General features: G+C 41.4%; 1 protein-coding gene across 4 annotated transcripts in view; it reads left to right on the top strand.

The window, feature by feature from the left end:
- KLHL29 (kelch like family member 29) overlaps positions 1 to 26,299 on the top strand; it is a 395,224-nt gene that overhangs the window by 41,131 nt on the left and 327,794 nt on the right. The window lies entirely within an intron of this gene.

Raw genomic sequence — 26,299 nt, 5'->3', positions numbered from 1 at the left:
ATATCGCTTTTCAAGGCCCTGGAGAGACATTCTCTGGGGCGTTGTGACTGTGCTGGCTCAGGGAATGCTAAGTCACACCAGAAGAGGCACTGGCATGGCTGCGTTTCCCCAGCAAGGGGGCTGCGTGAGCTCCTGAATGTCTCTGAGGCCACCAGCGTGGAGGAGACCCAAGCACACTCTGCAGCCTTGGAGCTGGCTGGGCAGAGAACTCAGGGCAGGTGTCCCTGAAAGGAAGGATGTACTAGAGGTTTTCCTTGAATTTTGCCTGAATCCAGCCCTAAGTGTGCTCCTGAAGAAAAGGAGACAGTTGCAAGGAATTTGACCTCCAGCTCAGCTTTCAGGCCACTCCTACACAGAGTGAAGATGTTTTTTGCGTCCTGCAGTTTGACACTATGATTTGTCTCTGGCAGTGGTATTCAATAGATGGAAACGAGGATGGAGTGCTTGGGAAGTGATGTTTCCCTCTGGATGGTCGCTGTTCAGAGAAATGTAAGGTGTGATGTGAGAGGTGGGAAGCAGTGGGGTCTTCCTCACCTTTTGTTTCATATAATCATCATTTTACATTAGTATCATTACAGGGGAGTTGTTGAGGCAGTATCAAGTCAGCACTCCCACTGCTTTTTTTTTTTTTTGGAGGGGCAGAAGGAAGAATGTTTGGTACCCTACAGCTTGTCTTCATCTTGCCTGACTCGAGGCGTGTGTGGTTCAGCACAGAGCTCCCAGGAAAACCTCTGTAGTTGGGAAGTGGATTTGGGTGTGTGGAGTAGATGAAGCAGACTTGGAAGTCCTTTGAAAAGCAATTAAGTTTGCCTGTCACTTGCTATTCAAATGAGTGCAAGTGGTATGTTGATGGGTTGATTTTGGCCTGAAGTGCTGTTTTGTAGGGGAAGATGCACATAAAACTCTGGGTTTATGTGGTGGGGTGTTTTGGTATGTAGCACACTGCTAAGAGTGCTATAAGGTAAAAGCTTATGCTGAAAATGGATGAATTGTACCCTCACTAAAGCAGATGGGTGAGGAACTCTAAAACAAAATTCTCCCTTCTTTTAAGTGAGGAAATTGAGGAAACAATGCAGGAAAAAGCAAGATTGTCTGAAAATGAAACTCTTTTTTGATAGAGTAAGTACCCAGTTGCAGCTTACCTTTCTATTGCCACACTCAAATGTTGATGGGACTGTAAATGGCTCTCTGTTAAATGTATGCAAACTAGATTGTACAAAGCAATGATTTAAAACAACAACTGTCTTTCATCTTTGGTGAAGACAACAAATATTATAAAATCTAAATTGTCTGGAAAAAGTAGTTTATCTTTGAATCTTGACAGCATTCAACAGCTGAAATATATAAATGCACTCAATTCTGGCTTTGGAGCCTAGATTTAATGAGATGCTCAGAGGGAAATCTTTGGATGGGCTTATATAAATTGTAGAAATGGGCCACTGCATTGTCACAGATAACTATTTTTTTCAACTTTTTGATTCATTTTTATAAGCAATCATTTTATCAGACAACACTTGGATCTGCTCTTTACCTGTCCTTTTTTGAAAATAATTTTCAACAGTAACAAATAATCATAGGCTGGAAATGGAGTCCTGTCACTGATGTTACTGAATAACAATTGATGAGCGTGGAGCGGTGTGTGAGCTGCTGGGCTCTGCGCAGTGCAGGATGTTCCTACCTGCAGCTCAGCCCATCTTCCAGTTTGTAACTATGGTGCAGGAAGAATGGAGGGCAAAAAGGAGAAGTGTGTGGTTTGGGTTAAAGCAGAAAAAGTGCTTTTCTGTTGGTCTCTTATCCTAAAAAAAAAAGTGTACCCAATATCTGGGAGGTACGAGAGCTCACACTTCCTCACAACTGACTTTCCTCTAACACAGCAGTTGGTAGTTTCACTGAGCAATCTGCCCTTCTTATTCACCATTAGATATAGCTCAGTGATGAGAGATGTTATCTGACCTCAGCATCTTCCATTACTTAGGAAATGGCCCAGGATCTTTTTAAAAAACAAAGACACTCTTACATTAACTTAGAAAAAAAAAAATCCAAAAAAATGTTTTGGCGAAGATTTCCTGGTAGGAGTGGAAAACCATGGAAACGCTGAGGGTTGCATCAATCTTAGGAGAAAGTTATTAAATTTGATCTGGTGTCTGCTCACTAATTATAAACTGAAATTTCTGGAAGCAAAGGAATGCCCTTTTCATTTTCCCTGTTGTTGACATGTTAAAATAAGTTAATCTCAAACATATATGCTCTTAGTGTAAAGCCCGAGCTATAGATACTGAAGTCTACTGCTTTTCTTTTCTTCAAAACACCAGTAATTTGGTGTATATCAGAAGGCTAGTTAGGAACCACAGCCAACATTGTGAGTCCAGCTGTCCTAGACAATGCTCAAGCTCCTGAAGCCCATCCTTCCCCTGAATGGGCAAATAAAAAGCATGGAGAAGGGTACCAGAAACTTATCACGTACCTAAAGCTCCCTATATATCTTTCTGATGAGAATCTGTTGCCTTGCACTCTGGGTTATCTAAGCCTGCTACTTTCCTCTGCCATCAAGGCCAGCATTCTTTGATGTGATCTGGTCTCAATTTGCCAAATAATGATTGCTTCTCAGGTACCACAGGATTTTTTTTTCAGCCTTTCTGTGTTTTTCTCCAGTGGGTTAGCCACCCATCTAGATATTGGCACATGTTGTGGTCTTATCATTATGACAGATTTGAAATACTTTCACCTTTTCCTTGGAAATGTCAATTTTGATGGCTCTTGTTTATTCATTGACTTCACATATTTTAATACTTGATCCTTCCCAGAGGATTTGTTTCGAAGATATTCAAATGTCCAGCTGTAGTTTCAGATTTCGCTTTCATTGCCAGACAGTTAAGCTGGAAATAACTTCCAAGTCATTACTCTTACCCCTCCTCCAGTGATCAGATCAGGCCAGCTCAAAGCCTGATCCAGCCTGGCCTCAAACACTTCCTGGGATGGAGCAGCCGCAGCTTCTCTGGGCAACCTGTTCCAGTGCTCCACTCAAGGTGTTACTAAGTGCAGCAGTGGCTTATTTTTCATACATTTTGGAATGAGGTCTGTGGTAATAATGCCTTTCTGGTAAGAGAAGGGGGGGTGTTGGGGTTGGTTGTGTGTATGGGTGTGTTGAGATTTGGCAGTAGTAACTGTTTTCAAACCATTTGTTGGAATTTGAGTTTAGTTTAACCATGCAGGATACATGCATAGTGAAGTTTTACTTTTGTTCTATGTTATTACACTAAAGGACATATCTGTGAGGGTGTCACAAGGGGATTATCCTGCCCCTGTGGTTGAAGAAAAGAGAGATCATTTCCCATTTGATAGGCTCATGTTAGATTTTAAGCCGGAAGACTCTGGGTTAACTACAGGTTTGCTGCTGCCTTCTTCAGTGGTAAAGATGATGCTGGAGGAAACTTCTTTTTTACTGTTGGAAGGAGCATAATGTCTCTTTAAGTCATCTTGAGCTGATATTTTGAGTATAATTTAATTTTCCTGTTTTTCCTCTGCATGCTTTTCCAGATCTGGAAGAATTTGGGGATTTTTTTTTATCAGTCATCTCTTTATCCCGCAGTTTCAACATTTTCTCCAAGTTGATTTCCACTGGCAGCTTTCCTCTAAGCTGCTGTTATTGTATCTTTCGTGCCATTGTCTATGGTGTGAAATGTTAAGCAGCTTAACCACGACTGTTTAATTTCTCTGTTAAAGCGGGTGTTTTTCAATAGAGTTGGCTTGCTTAGCACCTCTCCACAAGTTTGTGGATATCCTCCCTTTACTCTTTTGGTGCAGGCTTTTACTTAGACTGTAGGTGATAGCAGCTTTCTGGTTCAGGCCCCTGAACTTAGAAGACATTTTCTTTTAGCTTCTTTAAAAAACTACCAGTTGAGTATTGTTAACTACATAATTCTTATTTTCAAACTGTTTCTTTCCCTTTTCATTTTATTCCTAATGTCAGCTACTTATTTCTCTGAACCTGTGTGTGAGAAGCTGAATGTGTAGTATCATCTTTCCTACAGAGAATATCTCTTTCCTCTGATTTCTGCATCTTCAAAATTCATTTCCATTGTGGGAAGCGATTGGTGTACAGCCTAAAACATGTCAATTTTGAATTGTGTTGGATATGCATCTTGCAGTCCATAGAATCTTTTATTGATATTGATCTGAAATTGCCACTGTAATCATATTTAATCCTTGAACGTGGATTTCTCTCAGTACTTTCTGTTTTGCCTTTTTAAAGTTTGGGTTTTGTTCTTGCTTTGCATGAAAAGTAATCAGATCAGATGTCAGCTGCACTACACACTTTAATATCCTGGATAAGTTGAGCTACGTTTTCATTCCAGTAGACAGGTTTTTAATCTGATCTATGGGTAGATATCTTACTAGCAGAATGAATATTCTACCAACAAGAAACCCCAGAGTGATTCTGTCAGTCTTTTGCCATCTTGACTATTTTTATTATTTTTTTCTATTTTTTTTTTCCAAGCATGCTTAAGAATTTTATGCTGGTTATTGTCGGGACTTTCCAGTGTAAGCAGGTGTCATGGCTGAGGACGCTGTCACAGTTTGCAGCAAGCTGTGGGTTCAGCAGCACAGTTGTTGTAATTGTCATTTTCCTGTATTACATGTGAAATGCAGAAGTTGACTGTTAATTGGCTCCCAGTCCTTCAGCAGCATTTCAGCATTAAAAATCCTAATTTAATGTTGTTCTTTCTGCAGGGAGGAAGAGCCATTTTCCCATCTTGGTTCATCATGTCTTTGATGAATTCTTATATCTTTTAACTCACTCCTCAACGTCAACATAAGCTGTGGATTTTGAGAACACTCATCTGTTTTCTCTTACTTATGTAGCTTTTGACCTTGCTGATTTCTTGTATGCCAGAGAACTATAATTGTAGCTGAGTAGAGAACCATTCATTTTGGAAATTGCTGTTGCATTTGGAATATGTTGCTGCCACTCCTCTGTGCCTTCCCCAGCTGCATGGTGCTGTGCTGCTAGTAAAAGGGGAGATGGGAGCACTCCAGTATCCAGTTTTGTCAGCCAGCCTCTCCTGAGAAGTCATTGAAAGGGATTGGACTAACTCAGGCAAGGAGAGCCTTGCAAAGCGCAGGAGAGATGAAACCATTACTTGACAGGTAACTATTATGAGTGGCAGAGCATAGTAAGTGCCTTGAGCTGCTCCTGAATGTCCATGGGCACAGCTGACTTTTCAGAGCCTCCCTATCGAGATAATTTCTCTAAAGGCTCAATTTTTGAGATACTCTTTTAGCGTGGTTTGTTGTAGTGGCAGCCTTATTTGGCTTGTTGACTAAACTGCCCTGCTTGGGTACCTCTGTTGCCTTGTCAGGTCTCAGCTCACTCATGAGGGTGACTGGAAAGTTGGTGGGTCTGAAACACAGCAAACTACTTGCTTTTCATGTGATCTTTACTCTTCTTGACCTTGTCTGGCTTGGTTTAGCCTATACTAGAGAAAGTTGCAGCTCTTGGTGTAGCTCACAAGGTCTCCATGATATTCTTGGGTCTCTTCTGCCATGTCCACATGCAGATCCTAAGGAATATACTGTTGAATTTTTCGACTTAATTTTTATTTATTTATTTATTTTCTTTTAGATCCAGCTTTGTGTCCTGACTCGCTGTCATGTAGTATGGCATGCTGGTCTGTTATCTTCAGTCCTGTACCACATGTAGGTTTCTTGGCTTTCATCCTATGTCTGTAAATATGTATAAAGCTCTATATATATATATATATATATATATATATATATATGTCATAGATATGTATATTAAAAATTAAGAATGTCTCCTGAATGCAACAGAAGTATTACAGGAATGTCTTTTCCATTTATGTGACTTGGAATTACAGTGGAAAAAAAAACATGTATCTCCAGCTTTCCTTGGGATGTTGGACAGTGTTACATATTAGTGGTACCACATGTAATCACAGGTGGAGATTCTGCTGCAGGGGATAATCTCTTGTTGTTTGTTACACTGAGCGCTTTTTCTTTTCTTAGCCTGTTTTTTCATGAGTCCCTTTCTGAGGTAGGCTAAGTCTAGTTGTCCTTTTATCAAATCCCGGTTGGTGATTGCTATTAGCAAGATGATAACAAATTTTCACGAGCTTGCACCTGCTTTAAAAAAAAAAGGCAGCATGTACTGGTTTGTCCCTTGGGTTATAAGGTTCAGTTTGAATAGCTGGTTCCTGCTCTGTGCTGAGGTACCTATGACTTTGCCTCTGCAAGGAGCTGTAATGTGTTTTCTTGGGCTTGCGGTTCACTAAATTAAGTAACCTGGAGAAGTTTCAAATGCAGAGATCTTCATGTCTGTCAACCAGTAATGATGTACAGTTGTAGCAAATGGAAGGCAGCAGCTGAGGTACCACTGTAGTTGGTGAGGATTTTTGGTAGGCAATAAAGCTTGCTTACTGGAGGATCCTTGTAGCTGTAATCAGTTTATTGTTTGATTAGAACTTGAGTTAATAAATCATCTTTGAATATCCATGAAGCGGTTACTGAGGTCCTTCCTGGCAGACAAAAAAGCACTCTTAAAGCTGAATTCAGCGTTCCTTACAATCATAGAAATGGGTGTTTTATATTTGGGAACTTCAGATCAGGTCCTACAGTGCTAGAAACAATGGGGTGATTTAGGAACTTGGCATGTGTTCTGCTTGTTCCCTACCACCCACCCCACCACTGAGTTTGGATTATTAATTTTACCAATAGAAATTATATTGACTTTATATGAGATTCTTGGTAGTAGCTACATGAGCTTCTAAGATCCCAACAAGGCAGAATTTGAGGGGACTCTAATATTACAACTGATGTAGGGAGGGAAAAAAGTGGAATGGCTTTCTAACACATGACCCCTGAAATTTTGACATGTCATCTGCAGAAAACTTAAATCTGCAGAGTTTACACATCTTATTCTGTGCTTAGTCTTCAGGTTGACAAAAAAGTATCATGTCCATGTTCCAGCACTGTTCCAAGTAAACATGTTTTTAGGAAGCAGAGTATATCTGTTCTGGCTGAAGAATATATAAGAGGAGTTGTACTGTGTCGGTTGTTTGGGTTAAGTTGTACTTAACTGTCTCAAGGGGGAAAAAAACAAACCACAACAAAGTAATAAAACAGATGGAGAGCACTGTTTCTTCATATCTTTCTGTGACAGGCAACATTCTTCTAACAGAATTACCTGTATTAAATTATGGATGAGCTATATTGCAAAACTAACACAAACTTGTGTGTTTTCCAGCCATTCTCCCCGTGTTTGTCCCAAATGGCATTCTTTTATAGATATTCGTGTAATTTCATCGTGGTAAAGCAAAACTGCACCCCCATACTGCAAAGCCCTTGATGATGGGACTTCAGTGAAACGAGTGGCGGCAAGTTACTCTGGATCCATTCTCTGCAGCCCTCAGGCAAATATTGTAAGAAACTTCCTAGCACTTACTAAACTTCCTGGGGGAAAAAAAAAAAAAGGAAGGATTTTTTTGTGAATTAAGTTTTGTATTTTTCATGTGGAAGTCAGCTGGGAGTCCCACCTGAACATTAGAGACTGTCACCTTGGCTGCTGGGGAGATGCCGTGTGTGCTGCCTTGGAGCAACCAGAACCTTTGCCCAGCAGTTTGGCGATACCAAGGAAGAAAATGAGATTGGTGCTAACTAGTTCCCAAGGGGGCTTTTGCTCAGCCCTCTGTGTGAGGAAGCTGGTTGTCGTAAACCAGTCTTCTGGGTGAGAAGCAGCTGGGTCAGGGGAGAGAGCAATGGGGTCCTCACAGAAGAGCTCTTAAACATAGATATGTCCTTAGCTGATTAACTCCCTTCTCTAGCTAGTATGTCTTGCAAGAAGTGGGAATATTTCATAGCAATGTGAAATAGAGCAGCTGATCACAACAGTTGTGGGGTTTGACAGTTTGAGGGGTTTTGTTCCTCGCCCAATACTGACTGCATAAAGTTAGAGCACAAGTCTTATGAGGAGGAGCTGGGGTTGTTGAGCCTGGAGAAAGGAGGCTCGGGGGGACCTTAGCACTCTCTATAATTACCTGAAAGGAGATTGTAGCCAGGTGGGGGTCAGACTTTTCTCCCAGGTAATAAGCAATAGAACAAGAGGAAATGGCTTCAGGTTGCACTAGGGGATGTTTAGGTTGATTACTGGGAAAAATTTGTTCACAGAAAGGGTGGTCAGGGGTTGGAACAGGCTGCCCAGGGAAGTGGAGGAATCACCATCCCTGGAAGTGTTGAAAAAGATGTGTAGATGTGGTGCTTAGGGATATGGTTTAGTGGTGAACCTGGCAGTGCTGGATTAATGGTTGGACTTGAAGATCTTAGAGGTCTTTTCCAAACTTAATGATTCTGAGTTGCAGTTAAAGCAGCATGGGCTGAAGCCTTCACTGTGACAGGCCGTCCAGGTGCTTGCCACTGCAGCCCTCTTTAGGCTCTGTATTCCTGACGTTACTTTAAATGCTGAAATTTTAATTTTACCTTGATTCTGTATGGCTGTATCTATACTGGTAAACTAAATAGAGCCAGGGCACAGGCTCAAGTGTATTTGTGCATTTGAGTGATGTTTGCATGCTCTTGGGCAGGGTTTTGGATAAAGGCTTTCCCTAAACCGTGCCCAGATGTGGGCATGTCTGTGGAGCCAGGTGGGACAGAAATGCATCCTGGAGGGGAGTTTGGGCATATAGATGGGAGCCACACTGTACCAGAGAATTAACACTGACCTGCTAAATGCATTTTACTGATGTGATATATTTATTAAGGTGAAGAACCTTTTTGATCTTCTGCTTTGTTTTTTTTGAATGCTTGAGGCTTACAAGCATGTGTATGTTCATCCAGGTGTGTGGTGTGAGATAGCAGAGCCATTTCTGCCCCATGTGGGATTGCAGTGGTGGGAAGCAGGCTTGCTTTCCTCCTTTCTGGGAGAGTTGGGAGAGGGTTCTACATGCATGCTCACATCCCATACCATGCTTTGATAGCCTGGTGGTTATAGCTGCCTCCTGGGGCCGATTTCAAATTTCGGGTGGGATTTCAGGTCTCAGGCAGTGGAGAGGTTTGAAGCACAGATGTCTGTGTTCAAGGCAAGTGCTTTAACTACTGAGCCGTTAAAGGGAAGGGAAATGATGCTTTCTAACTGCTTAAGGGGAAAAGGCAAAAAAGCTCCCCTTTTTATTGCTCTCGGCAGAGGGGAAGGGAGATGAAACAAAGAGCAAACTCTGGTAGGGAGATCACTCCTGGGAGGCTGAAGTGAGAGTTTTACCTACCTGCAGAGGGCCAGATTTCATGACTGATTCCTCTCCGTAGCATTTCCTGGGCTTACACTAGTCTCCTGCCCACCTAGCATCCCATCTTCTGCAGGTCCTGCCCTGCTGTGCCTCACAGTGCCATATGCCTGGCAGAGAGCAGAGCATTGTGGTGCCACAAGGCATGTTCATCAGTGGTTCTCACCTTCTGCGAACACTGAATCATCTTTTGTGATCTAATCTGTGCTTAATAACTAAGAGTATTAAGTCTCATTCGCACAGTGTTTTAAAGGTGGTGTATAACTACAGATCCATGTGATTTTTATTTTTTTAAACATTCTTGATCCAGGAGATTAAATGTGACTGTAAATTTTTAAGCAGAACCAGTTGCTGAAATTCCCCATCAAAGAAAATCTTTTGGACTTGAACGAATAAGACTTAGGGAGAGCGTTCTCCTGGGGAAGCTGATTCGTTAATACTTCAGTAATATCTTTTTCTTTCCTCTCCCCAAGCATCTCCAGACCTGAAACAACACAAATGATTCCTAGATCAAAAAGATGCTCGAGTCCCTTTTATCGGACAAATATCATAAATGGTAGGCTCTTAACTTTTCACTTGAGTAACAGCTCAGGCTTTCACAATTCCTTTAATAAACTTAAAGTGGGTCATATTACCCACCACCGCATCCATAAACTGGTATAAATCTTGGTTTTCAGAGTTTTAATTACAGTGGCTGCTCCCATTAGGTGGTCTTGTTTCATGGCAGGATGCTAGACAGCTCTCTTGCTCTAAGTCATTTATGTGGACTGCGGGTATGTCTGTCAAACCATAATGAGCAATGAAAGAATGAAGAATGTTAATTTAACTGATGCTGCTTTTGCTGTTAACGTAAGTACCACCAGCTGTACCTCGTAAACATTTTCTGTTTGCTTTGCCGCACATCGCTGTTTAGTGAGACCTTGTGTGATTGATAGAGGCAGAATCAGACTGATGGCTCGTGTGCCGCAACTTTTTCTGAAGCGCTACTTCTGTGAATGCTTTTTTGTTGCAGGAGACAGCTCCTAAATTTTAATTGCTTTTCAAACTAGCAATTGCTGCTTGTGTCAAATGCTGATAATTGTTTTATGACATAGTGGTATTATAATTTAAGGAGAGGTCAGGGTAGATAACGTGCGTATTACCTGCTGGAGGAGTGATGGTTGGGTGGAAGTGACATGTAGGAGATGTTCACTTGGGCGTGTGGGGCTTCTCAGTGCTCACACACAGCTTCTTAAACAATGGGCCCTAATAGGAAAGGACTGGCTGCAACAATAGCAGTGCTTTATAGTCACTTTATAATTAGAGAAATTACTGAATAATGCAAAACTCTACAAATGGCTTTTTTTCCGACCCATTAAGCGTTCACATAAACATTCAAAATAGAGCTGCATACCTCCTTTCACCTGTCAGTTGTTGTGTGTCCTCAGCAGAAGCACGTTTTGTTCCTCTCTGATGGGTCATTAAGAGGGTGATGGACCCCAAGAATTTGACACAGGCCACATGTGCTCCAGTGCAGCTCATCCGGAAACATCTTTCCTTCCTGCTCTTGCTCCACTGATTAAGGTGCTCCTGTACCTCTTAGCATGAAACTGCTGCTTATTGACATCCTGTCCAACTTTTTCTTCTTTGCTTTGATGGTTTCTTGAAGTGGTTTTCATCTCTAGCATAGCTCCATTCTCTCTGTCCTGATATACCCAGTTATTTTAGAGGTGATTTACTACATATTTCTGTTTTTATGCCAAGTGGATGTCAGGGTGAAATGCTCTAAATCAAAATGACTACTGTCTTTAGGATTTAAATTATTTAGGGTTTAAACCAAGGAATACTGATATAAGTAATTGATTTATTTTTGTTCTGTGTTGCATCTAACTTATTTTCATAATGTACTCCAGTTGGTAGTAATTGAAATGTTATGAGTTGCAATTAAATACCTTAAATTTATACTCCTCCTTGCTAATCATAATAATAGGCTTTTATCTCTGCACACTATTAGACTTTAAAGCTTTATATTCTCAAAGCAGCCAATAATGTACTTTTATTAAATTTTTAACAGATTAATTAATTCATGGCAAGCCATATTTTTTTCTGTACACCTACAATCACTGAACCTCTGAGCATAGATGGGAGAGATGCAGAAAAAGTAGAACTGGTGTTTATGACTCATAGGACCTGATGGTTATGGCACCAGACCACAAGTCAGGGTCTGTCTCTGCTTCTGGAATACATCTATGAAGGATGAGAACTGTAGTCACCGTGGTTATGAGCTTATGCTCATAAAACTTGCCAAAAGTGTGTATTGGTGTGGTGGGGGAAAACAGTTTTCCCCCTGAAGTTATAAAATGGTAAACCCCCGGGGGTGGTGACCCTTGAGGTTTGAGCCAATGAGCACTTCTGCAAAATATAAACATATCACTCAGATCGGAAAAGAAAGGTAGCTGTAGTTGTTGTTGAAGAAGAAGCCATGTTGTGAAAGCCACGAGCTGAGGGGCTCAGAACCCCCACTAGGGGTCTGCAGGGTCTTGGAACAGTGTTAAACTGGGCTAAGTACCTGTAGCTAGAAAGCTGAAGGAGGTTTCTCCACTGTGAGTGGGCAGACAGAGCGGTGGCAGAGCAACAGTGGATGGAGAAACGGTAGCAGAGAGCCAGAAGGAGATAAGATCTGAAGAAGCAGCAAACTGAGAGAGCCGAGAGAGAGCCAGCAGCAGAGAGCAGGACTAAGCCACTACAGAGAGAGAGTTTTGGGGTAAGGACTCCAACCAAAACCCCAAACTCCTTTGAGATCCCTCCTAAGATAGAGGGGGCGGACTCCTACTGAATGGAAGTCATAAAATGCAGCATGCACTGCAGAAAGAGGAGCTAAGAAGCTCAGTCGTCCTGAGAGCTCAGCCAGGACGGAATGTGGAGGAGGGCTTCGCCCCCCCCTTGCTGCTGAGAAGCTAGCAGCCAGCTTGAGTCAGAGCCAGAAGCTCTGCAAGGGGCTTGAATCCCATGAAGATAAGGACTGTCACGATATGTGCTTCACGATATGACGTGGTGATGCGCCCTTTGTCCTGGGAAACGCAGCCCATGGAAAAGAAGACCCTCGTTTGGAGATGAAGGGCCAAGGGGCTTGGATATCTCCTCGTGTGTATTGGCAAAGATCCAGCTACAGCTGCTGCATGGAAGAGAGAACGAGACACTGTTGCCCTAGAAAGACTTACTGCTCATAAGTGGAAAGGATCTCTTCTTTCTTCCCTCCTGGCCTCTTATTTTGGAGGGAGAAGAGATTTGATCCATTGTAAATACTGCTTTATCATAGTAGAGATAGTTGAGATTGTGTATGTGATGTCTTATAATATTTATTTGTTGTACAGTCATTGTGATATAACCCTTCCCCCCATTCTGAGTCTCGTGTGGTGTCTGGAAAACCCATCTCACACCGGGTTGAGATGTGGGAGGGGAGCTAGGACTTGGGAATTGGATTTTGGGGCTCTCAAACCATGACAATTGGATATTAATGTCCTGCTTGGCTCACAACCTACCCCATAACCTGTGTGTATCTAGGCTTTAGAGTTTTTCAGTTTTATTGATTTCAAAGAGAATTACATATACACAAACTTCTGGTGTCCATGCACTTAAATGCTGTAATGAGATTTTTCAAAAATGCTTGCACGTACTTCTAGGGACCTAAACTGGTGGTTTTATGGCTTCATGCCTGTAAGGCTATAATATTAGGCTGTAATATCTTTTCTCCCACTTGGTTCTCTTTTTTTACCCATGACCGAGAAATTAACTTTTCTTGGTCTTAAATTCAGTGAATCGGTCCCAGTAAAGAAAATGCTTTCTGAGTAACAGCTGGCTGTGTTGAAACAAAATAAAAATGTGCTTCTGGACAGCCAAGCCTGAGAATCAGACTTCTTGAGAAAGATTACCAAAGGGAAAGATGAATATATTAGCACTTAAGCAGTTATAAAAGTAATAATATAACTATATACTTGAGCTTTACATTTAAATACACAAACATGCTTGAATTTCCCTCAGATGGCAAGGAAATTTTCCATGGATATTTTTTGTATAATTCCAAGTTGTTATTCATTTACTCATATCCTGAAGAGAATTCACTGATATAGAATCACACAATGGTTTGGATTGAAAGGGACTTAAAAGATAATCTAATATATCATGTAAAATTTTCTTTAAACAATAGTCTGTTTAAGCCCTTATATTAAACCAAAGTTTTAATACTTTGGTTTTTAAATTAAATTTGAAATTATTACATTCTCATGTGACTGAGAAATATTTATTTTAATATAACTTAGTATGAATTTCATTATGCTTTCTTAAGGGAAAAAACCATTTTAATATCTTGTAAGAGTATTTCCATTTAGTGGACATCTAAAACTATTTAATTTATAGTCACTAAAAATAAAAGTATTCTTCCATAACTCCAAGGATTGTTTTAATGGGACTGACAAAAAAAATCCATTAAAATTCTGTATCAACTCCAAAGCACGATTTTTCCATTTGCTATCTAGTTTGGGTTTTTTTGGTTACTTTTTTTTCCCCACTCTTGACTATGTTGTGAGCAAACCAAAGAAAAGTCTATGTGGGTGTATTCTGATACTCTTTCTGCTGTCCTAACATGTAACTTCAGCAGAAGATCTGTCCTCCCCCCTCAGTGTTGATTCCTCACCCTCTTTCCATTGGCCAACACAAGCTTTGAGTGGATCTAGGGAAGTAAATCTCAGTTCCTCAGTCCGTCTTGGCACAAAGCAGCTTTTCCAGTGCTTCTTTTAGCAGCAACCCTGAAAGCAACTACTGCTGAAGCCTTGTGCTGTGGTATCAGGACAGGCTTGGCAGGAAGTGACAGGGGTTGATAGTGGGTCCTCTTGCCGCAGAAGTGATTTGAAACTCACCTGAATACAGTTTATGGAAATGAAGAAGGGGTAAGAGACCAAGTGAGTTGTGAAGAGGTGATGTCCTGATGTACCTGTTACCACCAGGTACTTCTTTTGTCTGGTTTCAGAAGAGGCTGATGCTACATTGAGCACTGTAGTGGTCTCTAATCTTGTGGTTTGCTAATCTCCAGACAGACACACAAATATGTGCTGTTTTTTTTTTTCACCTCCAAGAAAGGAAGCTTTGCTTTAGAAGGGTAGGAAAACCTTGGGGCAGTAAGTCTAAGTGGGTTGTGTTCACTTTGGTTTTATAGGCTGGAGATGAGAAAATGAACAAGGAGATATGCCAGCCTTCCAACTCTTTCTGTAACTTATGGGGAGTCTAGATAAAGAGTAGTAGATCTGTCCACATGGAAGCCATAAAGCTGGGATCAAATGGGTAGAAGTCACAGCTTCAGTACTTCTCTCATGAGTTGGTAACATTTTTTCCTCTTCCTCTCTGGCACTGGTGTAAGTTTTCTTGAAACAGATCTACTGTGTGAAGAACAAGAGTGCTTCAGTGGATGAAATATTCCATGTTTAAAATTGAATGGGCAGAGGAAATGAACTTCTGCTGAACCAAAAAAACCCCCAACAACTTCTGATCCTGTGTTAGAAATAGCTTAAGTGAAGTCAGGCTGCGTTAAACAATCAACAAGTAACACTCTGGTTTTCAACAATTTCACTTAATTTGTGCTAATTTTCATCAGGATTCTGGATAATATTCTACTAACCATTATTTTCTCACCTAGTTTGCTCAGTGCTGACAGATAATAGATGATCTTATTACAAATAGATTTGACACTGCATCCATGAAAATGTGAAAATTGGAGTCTCTTGTCATTATTTAAAATGTGTGCTCACTCACTCAAATGAGGTATAAGAGTCTACTTTGGAGATAAAGTAGGCCAGATTGCTGGAAAGGCTGTTCTGGTGTCACCCAGGTTAATGTAGATGTATTATGTATTTATATAGCCTATAGGAGGATAACTTTTTAGCAAATGATTTGGACTGAATGTGCACTTGATCAGGACTCTCATTAATAACCCATGGCCACACTGTTCTCATGGTAAGAAGTTACCCTTGCAATCACAGAGATTAATTCTGGGGCTGTCTACTGCAGTTTGGGAGAAAGAGTCCAAAGAAACAGGTGAGTCGTATGAACAGAGATCCATATAGACTGAGCTATAGATTAAGATCCTGCACTGTCCCTGACATTTTGATTAAAATGGCCATTTTTTCAGTCACAGTTCTGGAATTTGGAACAATACTGTTTTTCTCTGAAGGTGATGGGCGCTTGCTCACACTACCTGCATCTCAGTGAGGGCCTGATGTCAAACTGCAACCTCCGTGCTTGAGATATCAGAGATAAATTGACTTTTTCCCATTAGGTGGGAGGTCATACCCATGTTTCTGTGAGAATTGCAGTAATGTAGTCAGAAGTTAGTAACTGATGGATTGGCACACATAGTGGGATTTCATGTGAAGGAGGGGAGAATTGGTTAAACATGAGACAAGAAACATTTTTTCTTATATTGGTAACTGGATTTCCCCATTTGATGGGTCATGAGAGACTAATATATTTGAAGTTCTTTGGAGCATAGAGAACATCCATGCACTGTTAGAAAATTCTCTGTTTTGCACATCTCTGAAGCTGAGTTATTGCAGAAACCACGCAGCTCAGCGAAACGGTTTTGATAGACTTACTCCTCACCAGTGTGTTCCTGTACTGTGGTATTTAGGTTGTGTAGCTTGTAGAAGTGGTCCAGGACCAGGCAGTTGTCTGGACTAATCATGTGAAGGCAGTCAGTGCTTTGAGAGCCTCTGAATTATGCATATGACAAATGAGGACCATGAGAGAGGGCACTGAGGGAGGAGCATTTGGATGAAGGTGATAGATGAGATGGGGAGCTTGCTCTTGTAAAGTACATCACCAGAGAGCTGGCGCTGGGGAGAAGGCTTTTGTACTAATCCTGACATTACTGTTAGGCCATGAGTTAAAAAATGAGGACGTAAACAGCAGCATCCCTGGTGCTGGAGCACGATCATCATCGTACATACTCTCTGTAATCAGCATATTCTCTATGTCAATAAATGGGTGTGTGGTAGTCTTATTCAAAGCCTTTGATGACAGGGTGCAGGACACTGCCTGAGGCTGTAAGACAAATAACAATAGTCTTCTCCATGGGTGCTATCTGACTTCTAAAAAATGAGTACCTTCCTGCCTGCACTGGTGGTGGTTTGTTAAGACAGGAGTAAGCTCTCTGCTCTTCGTGTAGCTGCTGAATTTGCATGTATTCTAGTCAGAACTGTAAACAAGAGCGTCAAGGGAGGCACTACAGTTCTTCACCTCGAGTATTTATCTTTGCAGATATGGTCAAAGCATGATGAAGATGGTAGTAATTTAGGGATGTAAAATGGCATGCTGCAATGCCTCAATTCAAAGTAGTTGTGTGGAGGCTGTCCTCCAGGCTTATTGAGGAAGCTTGCTAGTTGTGACGTGCTGGAAGTAGCACTGATGTGTCACCCACCAAGCATGCAACTGAAAATATGTGATGGCCAGGATAATATAAATTCTCTGGGAAAATGCTTTTCCTCCACTTATCTTGTATGCAAGCATCTAGGCAACTGCAAGTGGTGCTGAATCTCCTTGGGGAAGGTTAGCGCTCAGACTACCCACTGCTGGAAGTTTCTTGGCACCATATGTAAAAAGCCTAAACCCTATGTTTTTATATAACTTAATTCTTAAATTAAATCTAGTAGCTCAATTTTAACAGCATGATCTCCACATGCAATTGAATGAATTCTGTGATGGTCATATGTGCTAAATTCAACAATTTACATCAGGAGAACAAATTCTTGCTGTGAAGGAATTGCTTCTTTTTCTAATTATTCTTATGGAATCCAAAGGTTGATTGACTGTAACCTGCGCACCTCCCACACTTCCTCTTCTGTCTTTGCTTGCTTTCTTCTCTTTCCTCCAAAGGGGATCTTTTGTAGCTGCTCTGTTTATTCTGCTGTTTCTTTGGGGATGACAAATTAAGCTACAGATCTTTTTTTAGTGTTGCAGTTGGGAGGTGGAGAGAGGAGAATTAGAGCTCCAATATGGAGGTGTGCTGCTGGCAGTCAGCTTTGGAAGTTTGGTTCATTCCTTTGGAAAAGTGGCCAAGATCTGGGCCTCGAAGGTGTGAGAGTTTGAGTTTGGTCATTTTAATAGTGAATTGGGGTGTAATAAGTGGGACAGCTGGTAAAGGATTGAGTAAGAGAAATATAATTAATGCCAATCAGCTCAAGCTTATAGAAAATAGATTCTGTCAAGCTAAGCTGATATCTATTAAGTGTTTTTAATGTGATTGCTAGTTTGATATTTATGGCTTCTACAAGGTATTTGACTTGGTGACACCATTTTGATTTAGAAACTAGAACAATATAGAAACAGATTTAATTTGATTTGGAATGTGTGAGGGACAAGAACTGAGCTTGCCCAACTTCAGCAATTTACAATTTGGTGTCCTATTCTAAGCTAGTTGTTCTGGGCTTCTTCTGAAGTCATGGGAGAGGAGGAGAGAGGGTCATTGCTCCACCCATTAGTTGGCAGCAGGGGAACGTGGCCTTGTAGGACAAAGCTGCTGCCCATGTCAAAAACCTCTATGTACATCCACAGAAGAATTTCAGGGAGGCTGTGCTAAATCTGGGTCTGACCATACTGCAGACACTTCCAGAACGTTGTGTTCGGGTCTGTCTGCATTTCTAGGAGGTCGATGAGATTGTGAGAGATGGTGGAAGAGTGATGATGGCGGCTAAGGGTGGAAAAACACGCCTTTCAGCCACTGGAATTTCTTGCAATCATACATTACCCTCATCCAGGAGAAAAAAATAATTGATTAACTTTTCTATGTGGGAAACTTTGAGAAAGGAAAGTGTTCAATTTGTTGAACAAAAATATAACAAGATTTGTTGTCTAGAAATGAAAGCCAAGAAAATGCATAATAAATAATAAAACCTCCAAATCGGTTTTGACAACAGGAATAATTAATCAGTAAAATCTTTTGCCAGCACCCAGAAGGCATCACTAGAAATTTGGTAAATGTGACAGGTTGTTTCTTTTGTTCCTGAAAAAGGCAAGAGATTAAATCCTGTGCCTTATAGTATTCAAGAGAATCAGACTAAAGTCAAAAAAGGACTGTTAGAGTTATGCAGTCAGTAAATAGTATGTTGGCCCTGTGAAGAGGATACGATTTTCCCTGTTCTGGTCAAGTTGTCAGTCCAAAATAAGTCTGAGAGAAAATAGAGCCTGTATTTGGGAAATCAGAGGTGATTTTTGTCAGTCCCTCTATACCAAAAGGGTAAATCCTCTAGGTAGACACTCAGAGCTTTGAAAATCTTTTTGGGATGCAGCATATTGCTGGTTGTACTACATTGTAGCAGTTTTATCACCTTGGCTGTATTTTTACTAGACCAGACCAGTTTGTACCTAAATATTGTATAAGGCTGTTACCTTACCTTGACATATGGCAGTGTTAGTTCAGATTATAAGAGAAACGGTTGGTTTTGCCCTTTTAAGCACAGGCTGTTGTTTCCAAGCTAATGGTACTGTGCTCTCCCATCCTTTTCTCACAGCATCAGACCCAACAGAATGAAGTTTTAGGTTTTTCCCGTCGTCCCTGATGTCTCTGGTGCATGTGAACCAAGTGCAGTTCCTGTTCTCTGCTCAGTTTCTTTGCATTGTGCAGGGCTTTATGTAGGACAAGGAGGGACACAGAAGACTCCTAAGAGCCAGGTACTTACTTTGCCACCACCTTGACTTTTTTTTGCAGCAGCCTGATCCTATCCTGCTGCTCTCCAGCTGCCTGACAGCATTCCTCCCATACTGCAAAAGGCAGGATCTGGCTGCCTTCACATCAGCTGTAGTTGTTATGTTACCTGACTCCCCAGCAGTCTGTAAGAGTCTCACTAGAAGAGTAGGACTTTGTATTAAAAGCCATCAGGAAATGGCAAACCAACAGGTTTTGTTCTGCTTCTATTGACTTTTGACGAATATCTGGAAAAGACATTGAACCGCAGAAAGTCGGTTCATGGTGTTAAAGAAGTTGAGGTCTTCTCAGCCTCAAATGCTTCAGTGCTTTGAATGCTAGTCTCTCCAGCTGCTTCAGTGAAGCAGTGACATTGGGAAGATATGTTAGTCAAGCTGTCCTAAAACTTCCAGTCTTTTAATCTCAGTGCCTTCAAGCTATTTCAGAAGGTATCTTTGCTGCTGTTTGCTTCAGTAAAGAAATAAAAGACATTTCAGCACAGGTACTTACTTGCCTTCTACCTTTAAACTAGAAGTTTAGGGGGCTTTAAACTAAAATTTCCAGTGGTGGGGAACCTCAATCCATCCCACTCCCATCAGTTGGATGGCAGTGCCAGCAAGAGATGCCCAGAGCCCAGAGAGGGGATTGCAGGTCAGCGGGAGAGCGCCTGAAGGGCAGCGTAAAGGAATTCCAACCAGTAAGTCAACTTCATCAGGGGCCCAGCTTAAATGCCTCTGTGCAAATCCACATGGCATGGGGAATAAACAGGAGGAGTAAGAGACATGCACACACCTGCAGGGCTGTGATCTTAGCTGCCATCATGTAGACATGGTGGGATGGTTCCTGTGACTGGAGTGTTGGAATGGAAAGATGCAGACTCTTTAGGAAGGACAGGAAATGGAGTGCATGGAGCTCTGCCTGGGGATTGATGAGAAGCTGACTGAGAGTTTATGGGATAGGATTAAAGGGAGGTTAGGGGCAGGTGATTTTTATAGTGGGGACCTGCTGCAGGCTGCCCCACCGAGAAGACTGAGTAGATGAGGCCCTCTATAGATAGATAAGAGCAGTCTCATGTTCACAAGCCCTGATCCTCATGCGGGACTTCAACTACCCCGATATCTATTGGAGGGACAATGCAGCATGATATAAGCAATCCAGGAGGTTCCAAAAATGTGTTGAGGATCTGGTGGCCTTCTGTGATGGGGAGCATTGGTGGATAAGGGAAGTGCAACTGATGTAATCTACTTGGACTTGTGCAAAGCATTTGACGCTGTCCAAGATGACATTTTTGTCTTTAAACTGAGGAGCATGGATTTGATGGCTGGAACACTCAGTGGGTAAAAAAATTGGCTGGATGGTCACACTGCAAGAGTTGTCGTTAATGGGTCAATGTCCAAGTGGAGAGCAGTGATGAGTGGCATTCCTCAGGGGGCAGTTTTGGGACCAACACTTTTTAACATCTTTGTTGGCAACATGGAGAGTGGGATTGAGTGCACCCTCAGGAATCTTGCCAATGACACTGAGCTGTGTGGTGCAGTTGACACACTAGAGGGAAGTGATGCTGTACAGAGGGACCCTGATGGGCTTGAGAGGTGGGACTGTGGGAAGCTCATGAAGCTCAGCAAGGCCAAGTACAAGGTCCTGCACCTGGGTTGGGGAAATCCCAAATACAAATACAAGCTGGGTGGAGAATGGATTGAGAGCAGCCCTGAGGAGAAGGATTTGGGGGTGCTTGTGGATAAGAGGCTGGACGTAACCTGGCAATGTGCACTTGCAGCCCAGAAAGCCACTAAGGATCTTCTTCTTAGGGCCATGAAGATGATCAGAGGGCTGGAACACCTTTCCTATGAAGACAGAATTTGAGAGGTGGGGTTGTTCAGTCTGGAAAAAAGAAGGTTCCCGGGAGACCTTATAGGCCCCCTTTAGGTAATGGAAAGCTGCAAAAAGAAAGGTGGAGAAGGACTTTTTACAAGGGCATGCAGTAATAGGACAAGGGGGGATGGCTTTAAACTGAAAGAGAGTAGATTTGGATTAGGTATTAGGAAGAAATTCTTTACTGAGTAGTGAGGCCCTGGCACAGGTTGCCCAGAGAAGCTGTGGATGCCACATCCTTGGAAGTGTTCAAGGCCAGGTCGTATGGGGCTTTGAGCAACCTGATCTAGTGGAAAGTGTCCCTACCCATGGCAAATGTTTGGAATGAAATTATCTTTAAGGTCCCTTCTACTCAAACCATTCTGTGGTTCTGTGACCTTCCTTCAATCTCCAGCAAATCCAGTGGACTTCTGTGAATTGTGAAGTTTACTTTAAGGAAATCTACCCCTTTTATTTGACTGTATGTCTTTGTCTTATAAGAAACCTCACTGTTCGGGTGAAGAATTTTTAACTGAACATTTATGATTCATTAGAATTCTGCAATTTTTGAATAAACAGTCTTTTCAGTGGTTTCTTTTTGCATGTGAATATTTTACACATCTGTTTTGAACACCAGACATTTCAGCAGCTTTCCTTAAACTTTTAATGGGAATTAAAACTAAACTTGGAACGAGTTAAAAATTCTAATTTGCATCATCATAGTGATCTGGTTTTGAGTCTTACTACAGAATACCACAGAAATTAATGTCATCTGGATAGTGCAATGGGTTAACATGGCTTGGGGGGGATAATGAATTACATGCTCGGAGGATGGGCTCCTAAATTGTCTATCTGCATTTCTTTCTGAAGATTTGTTCAGTTGGGTAGGTGTGTATGCTTTAACTTCATCTACAGCATCAAGTAAAGGCCATTCAAAGAAAAAAATTAGACTTGACAGACTATTAATGCTGTATATCTGATCTTCTAGGTCTATAAACTCATTACTAACCTGTAATTTCTGTACATCTTTTAGTGTTTTGAAAACATTTTTTAAATAAAAATGAGTGTCTGTAAATTATCTTGGCAAACTTTGTCATAATTGCTCATTGCGTTTGAGTTTGCAAAAATAGCTTTGTTTATTATTTGATATTTTTAATGGCATATTTCACTGTTTCCATTTAAACTTCGAAGTGACATCTTTGTTTTTCCCTTTTAAAGAGCGGCATAATCCAGATGTCTGTCAAAGGAGTTGTTGATGTAGCATTTTATGAGTAATCCTTCTGTTTGAGGTTTTTGTTTTGTCAGAACTGTTTGCCAAGCTCTTATAAAGCTCCCCATGAATATTACTGATGTATACTTCCTTTTAAAGAAGTGATTATCCAGGCAGGAATACAAACTGAACAGCCAGTTCTTAACCACAAATGTTTTCTCCAAAGTTATGTGATGTCATAGGAGGAGTTAATTTGTAAACGTAATGGAACAGGGGGGTGCTGAACTAATATTATTCTCCGGTTCCCTTTCTACACCTTAACCCCTTGAAGCACAGGTCAGCATTTCAGTTTGGGGGACGTAAAGTATTACACAGAGTAACCTCATGGTTACTGTCTATCTAAATCTTCGATGAAGAAATGTTCATAGTTCCCAGCCTTCTCTCAGAGAGAGATGAGTATGATTGTGAGAAACACTAACTAAATATACCCAGTATTGTTAGGTATCCAGCAATTATCATTTCAAACCCAGAACTGATAGACAGTACAGTGATGCTCTCATTTGTTGCTGTTAAAAAGTTCTGTATTAATATCTCGAACTTTATATATGTGCTGATATCCTTCTCTGGTCATATTTCTCAGGTAGTTCCTTAGTTTTGGTGGCTGTGGCTTAAATTCTTTGGACCTCAGTGAGGACCAGCAGCATCGCCAGGCTTTCCCGAAGCATTTCAGAATCCTTATGGTTTGCAAATGCTCTGGGATCTGCAGACCTTGCAGCGTTTTAGCTTGCAAATTAGTAGTTGGCTGGTTGTCAGTTGGGGAAAAGAGAGATCTGTAAATTCTGTAATAAATAATATATTAGGGTAAACATAACAATAGTGTTCTGCAGACATCATGGTGTAGAGCAGTCACTCCTTTCCATAAAGTCAGGTGGGACTGTGAAAATGGATTCATCCGTCAGTTCCAGCCTCGCATTTTATTTTTTCTATCCCAGCCTGCAGCTCTTGGCTGCAGCTTTGCCCAGCTTCAGAGCCTGCATAGCTTCTCATGGGATCTGTAATTACTCCCTTCTCAGACCACTTGCTCAGTTTCTGGCAATATTAGGACAACAGGTCGCACCAGGCATTTTAGAGCTTTACTTTGTACAGCTGGAATAGCCCCAGTCTGAACAAGCTGAAGATAACTGGGACAGCACACAGCTGTCCCTAACCTGCCCAGCACTCACAGCTTTGGGTGTGTTGGTCTGTACTTACCTCCCTTGCCCGTATGACTTCCCAGGTGTGCTGAGCTTGGCTTGTGCTTGTGTTTGCCGTGACTGATTGTGATTTGGCAGATAGGTTGCTTATAAGCACCCTTCTGCTACATATGAAACTTCTACTTAGCCTGCCTAATAAGAGTGTATGCCTTATATTGGAGTATTTTTTTCCCCTCTGGTTTGCTTTTCTTTGCCTTGTTTATTTACAAAGAGAGTGTGCTCCTGTCATGCCTCTGTCCAGTGTTTTGTTCCCATTCTTCAGCCCCTGCCCCAAGCTGTGGTACTGGACATGAGGGAGGTTGTTTGCAGAGCAGCACAACTTGTAAAGGGTATTTTTAAAGCACTTTGTGCTTCAGAGTTGATTTATAGCTTGTCTGCACAGGCAGGGTTTCACAGAATATTTTTGTGTTAAACTTTTTCTGATTAATTAGCCTACAATAACTGTCTGCACTTCCTTGGCTTTATCCTTCTTCTTTTCCAAATACTTTTTTCAACTACCAATGAGACATGGGAGGGCACTGCATAATGCATTGCATCCTCACTGAGGTCCGTGTTGTGCTCCTCTGCTGTAGGCTGTTGGGTGATCTGTACTTTAGGGGAGCTCTGCAATAGTCCCTCATTGCAGTACTGAGTTGCCAGATGTTGCCGCCTGCTCCTTAACCTTACTTGTCTCCCTCATCCTCTCTTGCCTTTTGGAAGCCTCTTTTCTAATTTACTACTTAAAGCTGAGCTTTCTGTTAGCTGCTTGTGCTGTCACCATATCTCATTTTTTGCTAGTGGAGCTGAACTCTTTTTTGCCCAACCCAGAGCTGTTGGAGTTCAGGGGAATCCAGTTGATATAGCTATTTTCTCCAAAAGATCTAGACCTGCTTCTCACTGGCCAGTTCTTTTGAGCCAAAGACTCTTCTCATTATTCCATCCCTTCATGAAGATTCACATGTTGATGAGGTAGGTGAGCTGACACCAACTTCTTACATCATAGCCTGCAGCTATTTTTACCCTGAAGAATGAGCTCTCTCCTTCATGAAACTTGCTACTACAATGATGTGGTATCTAAAATAGATGTCTGGTTTCCATCAGGTTGCTTCAAGTCACTTAATTTAGGCACAGGACATGATATTTGACCTGTCCATATTGTGGTAGTTAGGCTCACAAGGGAGAGAGAATGTTGCTGTTGGCTTCTGTAACGTACCTTCAAAATTGATACAGGGAACGAGGGCTTTGGGTTTGCTGTTGAAAGCTCCTTTCTGCCTTTTCCAGTTTCAGTATTTTATTCCTGTGGTTCAGAACTGCCTGGCAGTTGTTGCTGGCCTTGCCCCCCCTCAATGGCAACTGCAGTAATGTTTTGGTACAGTTAAAATCCTTTCCTACAAATAGCTGAGATTTTCTAAAGGAAGAAAAGCAAACCTCACCCAAATGCTAGTAAATAATATAAATTGCAGCATGTTAAAGACCATTAATTCTGTCTTTGTATTTCCCCATGTAATAATTTTTATACTTCTTTGGAACTGTGAGTCCAGGAGTAAGCAAACAGATTTTCAACTTTGGCCCCGTCTTTGTGTGCCATTTTCATGGACAGATTGTTGCTTTTTTTGCTCCTTTTTTCGTTCTGATTCTTCTTTCTTCAGATGTCCCATATCCAGCTGTGAGTTCTGTTTTGCCTTTCCACATCACACTGCCGTCTAGAGCCTCCAATGCACTTTGTAAATATTCTTCATGTCTTTCCTTATTGTGGTGGGAAAGAAAAAGGTTTCCTTCATGTAAAACTGCCATTGGCTTCTCATGCTTCTTCCCTACTGAAACCCATTTTATTTTTTATTACTGTCAAAGACTTTTTTTCTGTTCTGTGAAGTCCTGGAACAAGAGTCCTGAGATGGCTTTGAAAAGTGGATATTTCCCTAAGGAGATCTTCCAGAGCAGCTCTGGTCTCGTGTTGCCTTGGGAGATGGTGGGGTAACTATGATATGATGAGTCACTATGCAAAACAGAAATTACTCCCTTGAGTTTTTTCTTTCCTTTCCATGAACTGCTTCATGAAAACAGTGCTCTTTTCAAAAAAAACAAGAAGCAAAACAAAAAAATAGATTCTATTTTTGTTTGAGCATTTTTAGGCAGTCCATGCTATATTCTTTAGTTGTCTCGTGAAAGTCAGAAATACTCAGTTAAAATGTCTCAACAATGTATTCAAGAAGTGTTAAGTAGATAAATAAGTAGATCAGCTATTGAAAATCCTCATTTGAAAATGAGTCTAGACCTGTAAAGAAAACAGGCTTAGGAGGAGTAGCTGTTGCTGAAGACTGAGGTAAAAAAGTCATTGAGTACCTCAGCATTCTCTGTATTCTGGGTAACTAGGTCTCCTATTTCCTCATGGAGAGGCCCAAGACTTTCCTTAGTCTTCCTTGTTGTCACAAACGTAGCTATAGAAGTATTTGTGGTTGCCCTTGATGTTCCTGGACAGATTTAATTCTGTCAGGGCTTTTGCTATTCTAACCTGATTTGGGATGTCATTCACCTGGCCCTAATCCCATCCCTTTAAACTATTTTTTTAGTGGTCTGATCTTCTGATCTTTATTTTCTTTCTTCCTCAGTGTGATGGTGTGTTGTACCTTTCAGCCAGTTACAGGCTATTCGTTGTAGCGTGAGCCATTGGTCAGCTGGTCAAGCCAAAGTTGCTGTATGCTTCATTTGCAGAAATACAGTAGAAATTTAGCAGTTTCATTAAACTCTTAATGGAGCTCGTTGCCTGATGGATCCACAAAGTGACCTTGGATAAGCAATTTACTGTGTGCTGCTTCTTTACCATCCTCACCCCCACCACACCTCTTTGGGCTGTAGCTATTCAGCACTGAGCCAGTTTTAGGCTTTCACAAGGGAAATTATTTGATCAGGCTATTTAAACATAGCAAAAGTCACTCAAATATTATGAAATAACATGCTAGCAGGATAGGGAGATACCTTCCAAGGGGATGTTTGGCATGGTAAACTT

Source organism: Neopelma chrysocephalum, unplaced genomic scaffold (genome assembly GCF_003984885.1).
Source record: "Neopelma chrysocephalum unplaced genomic scaffold, ASM398488v2 Primary Assembly neopelma1_80, whole genome shotgun sequence".
Lineage (NCBI taxonomy): Eukaryota > Metazoa > Chordata > Aves > Passeriformes > Pipridae > Neopelma > Neopelma chrysocephalum.
The sequence above is the reverse complement of the archived record's forward strand: the minus strand, read 5'-3'. Positions and strand labels throughout refer to the sequence as shown.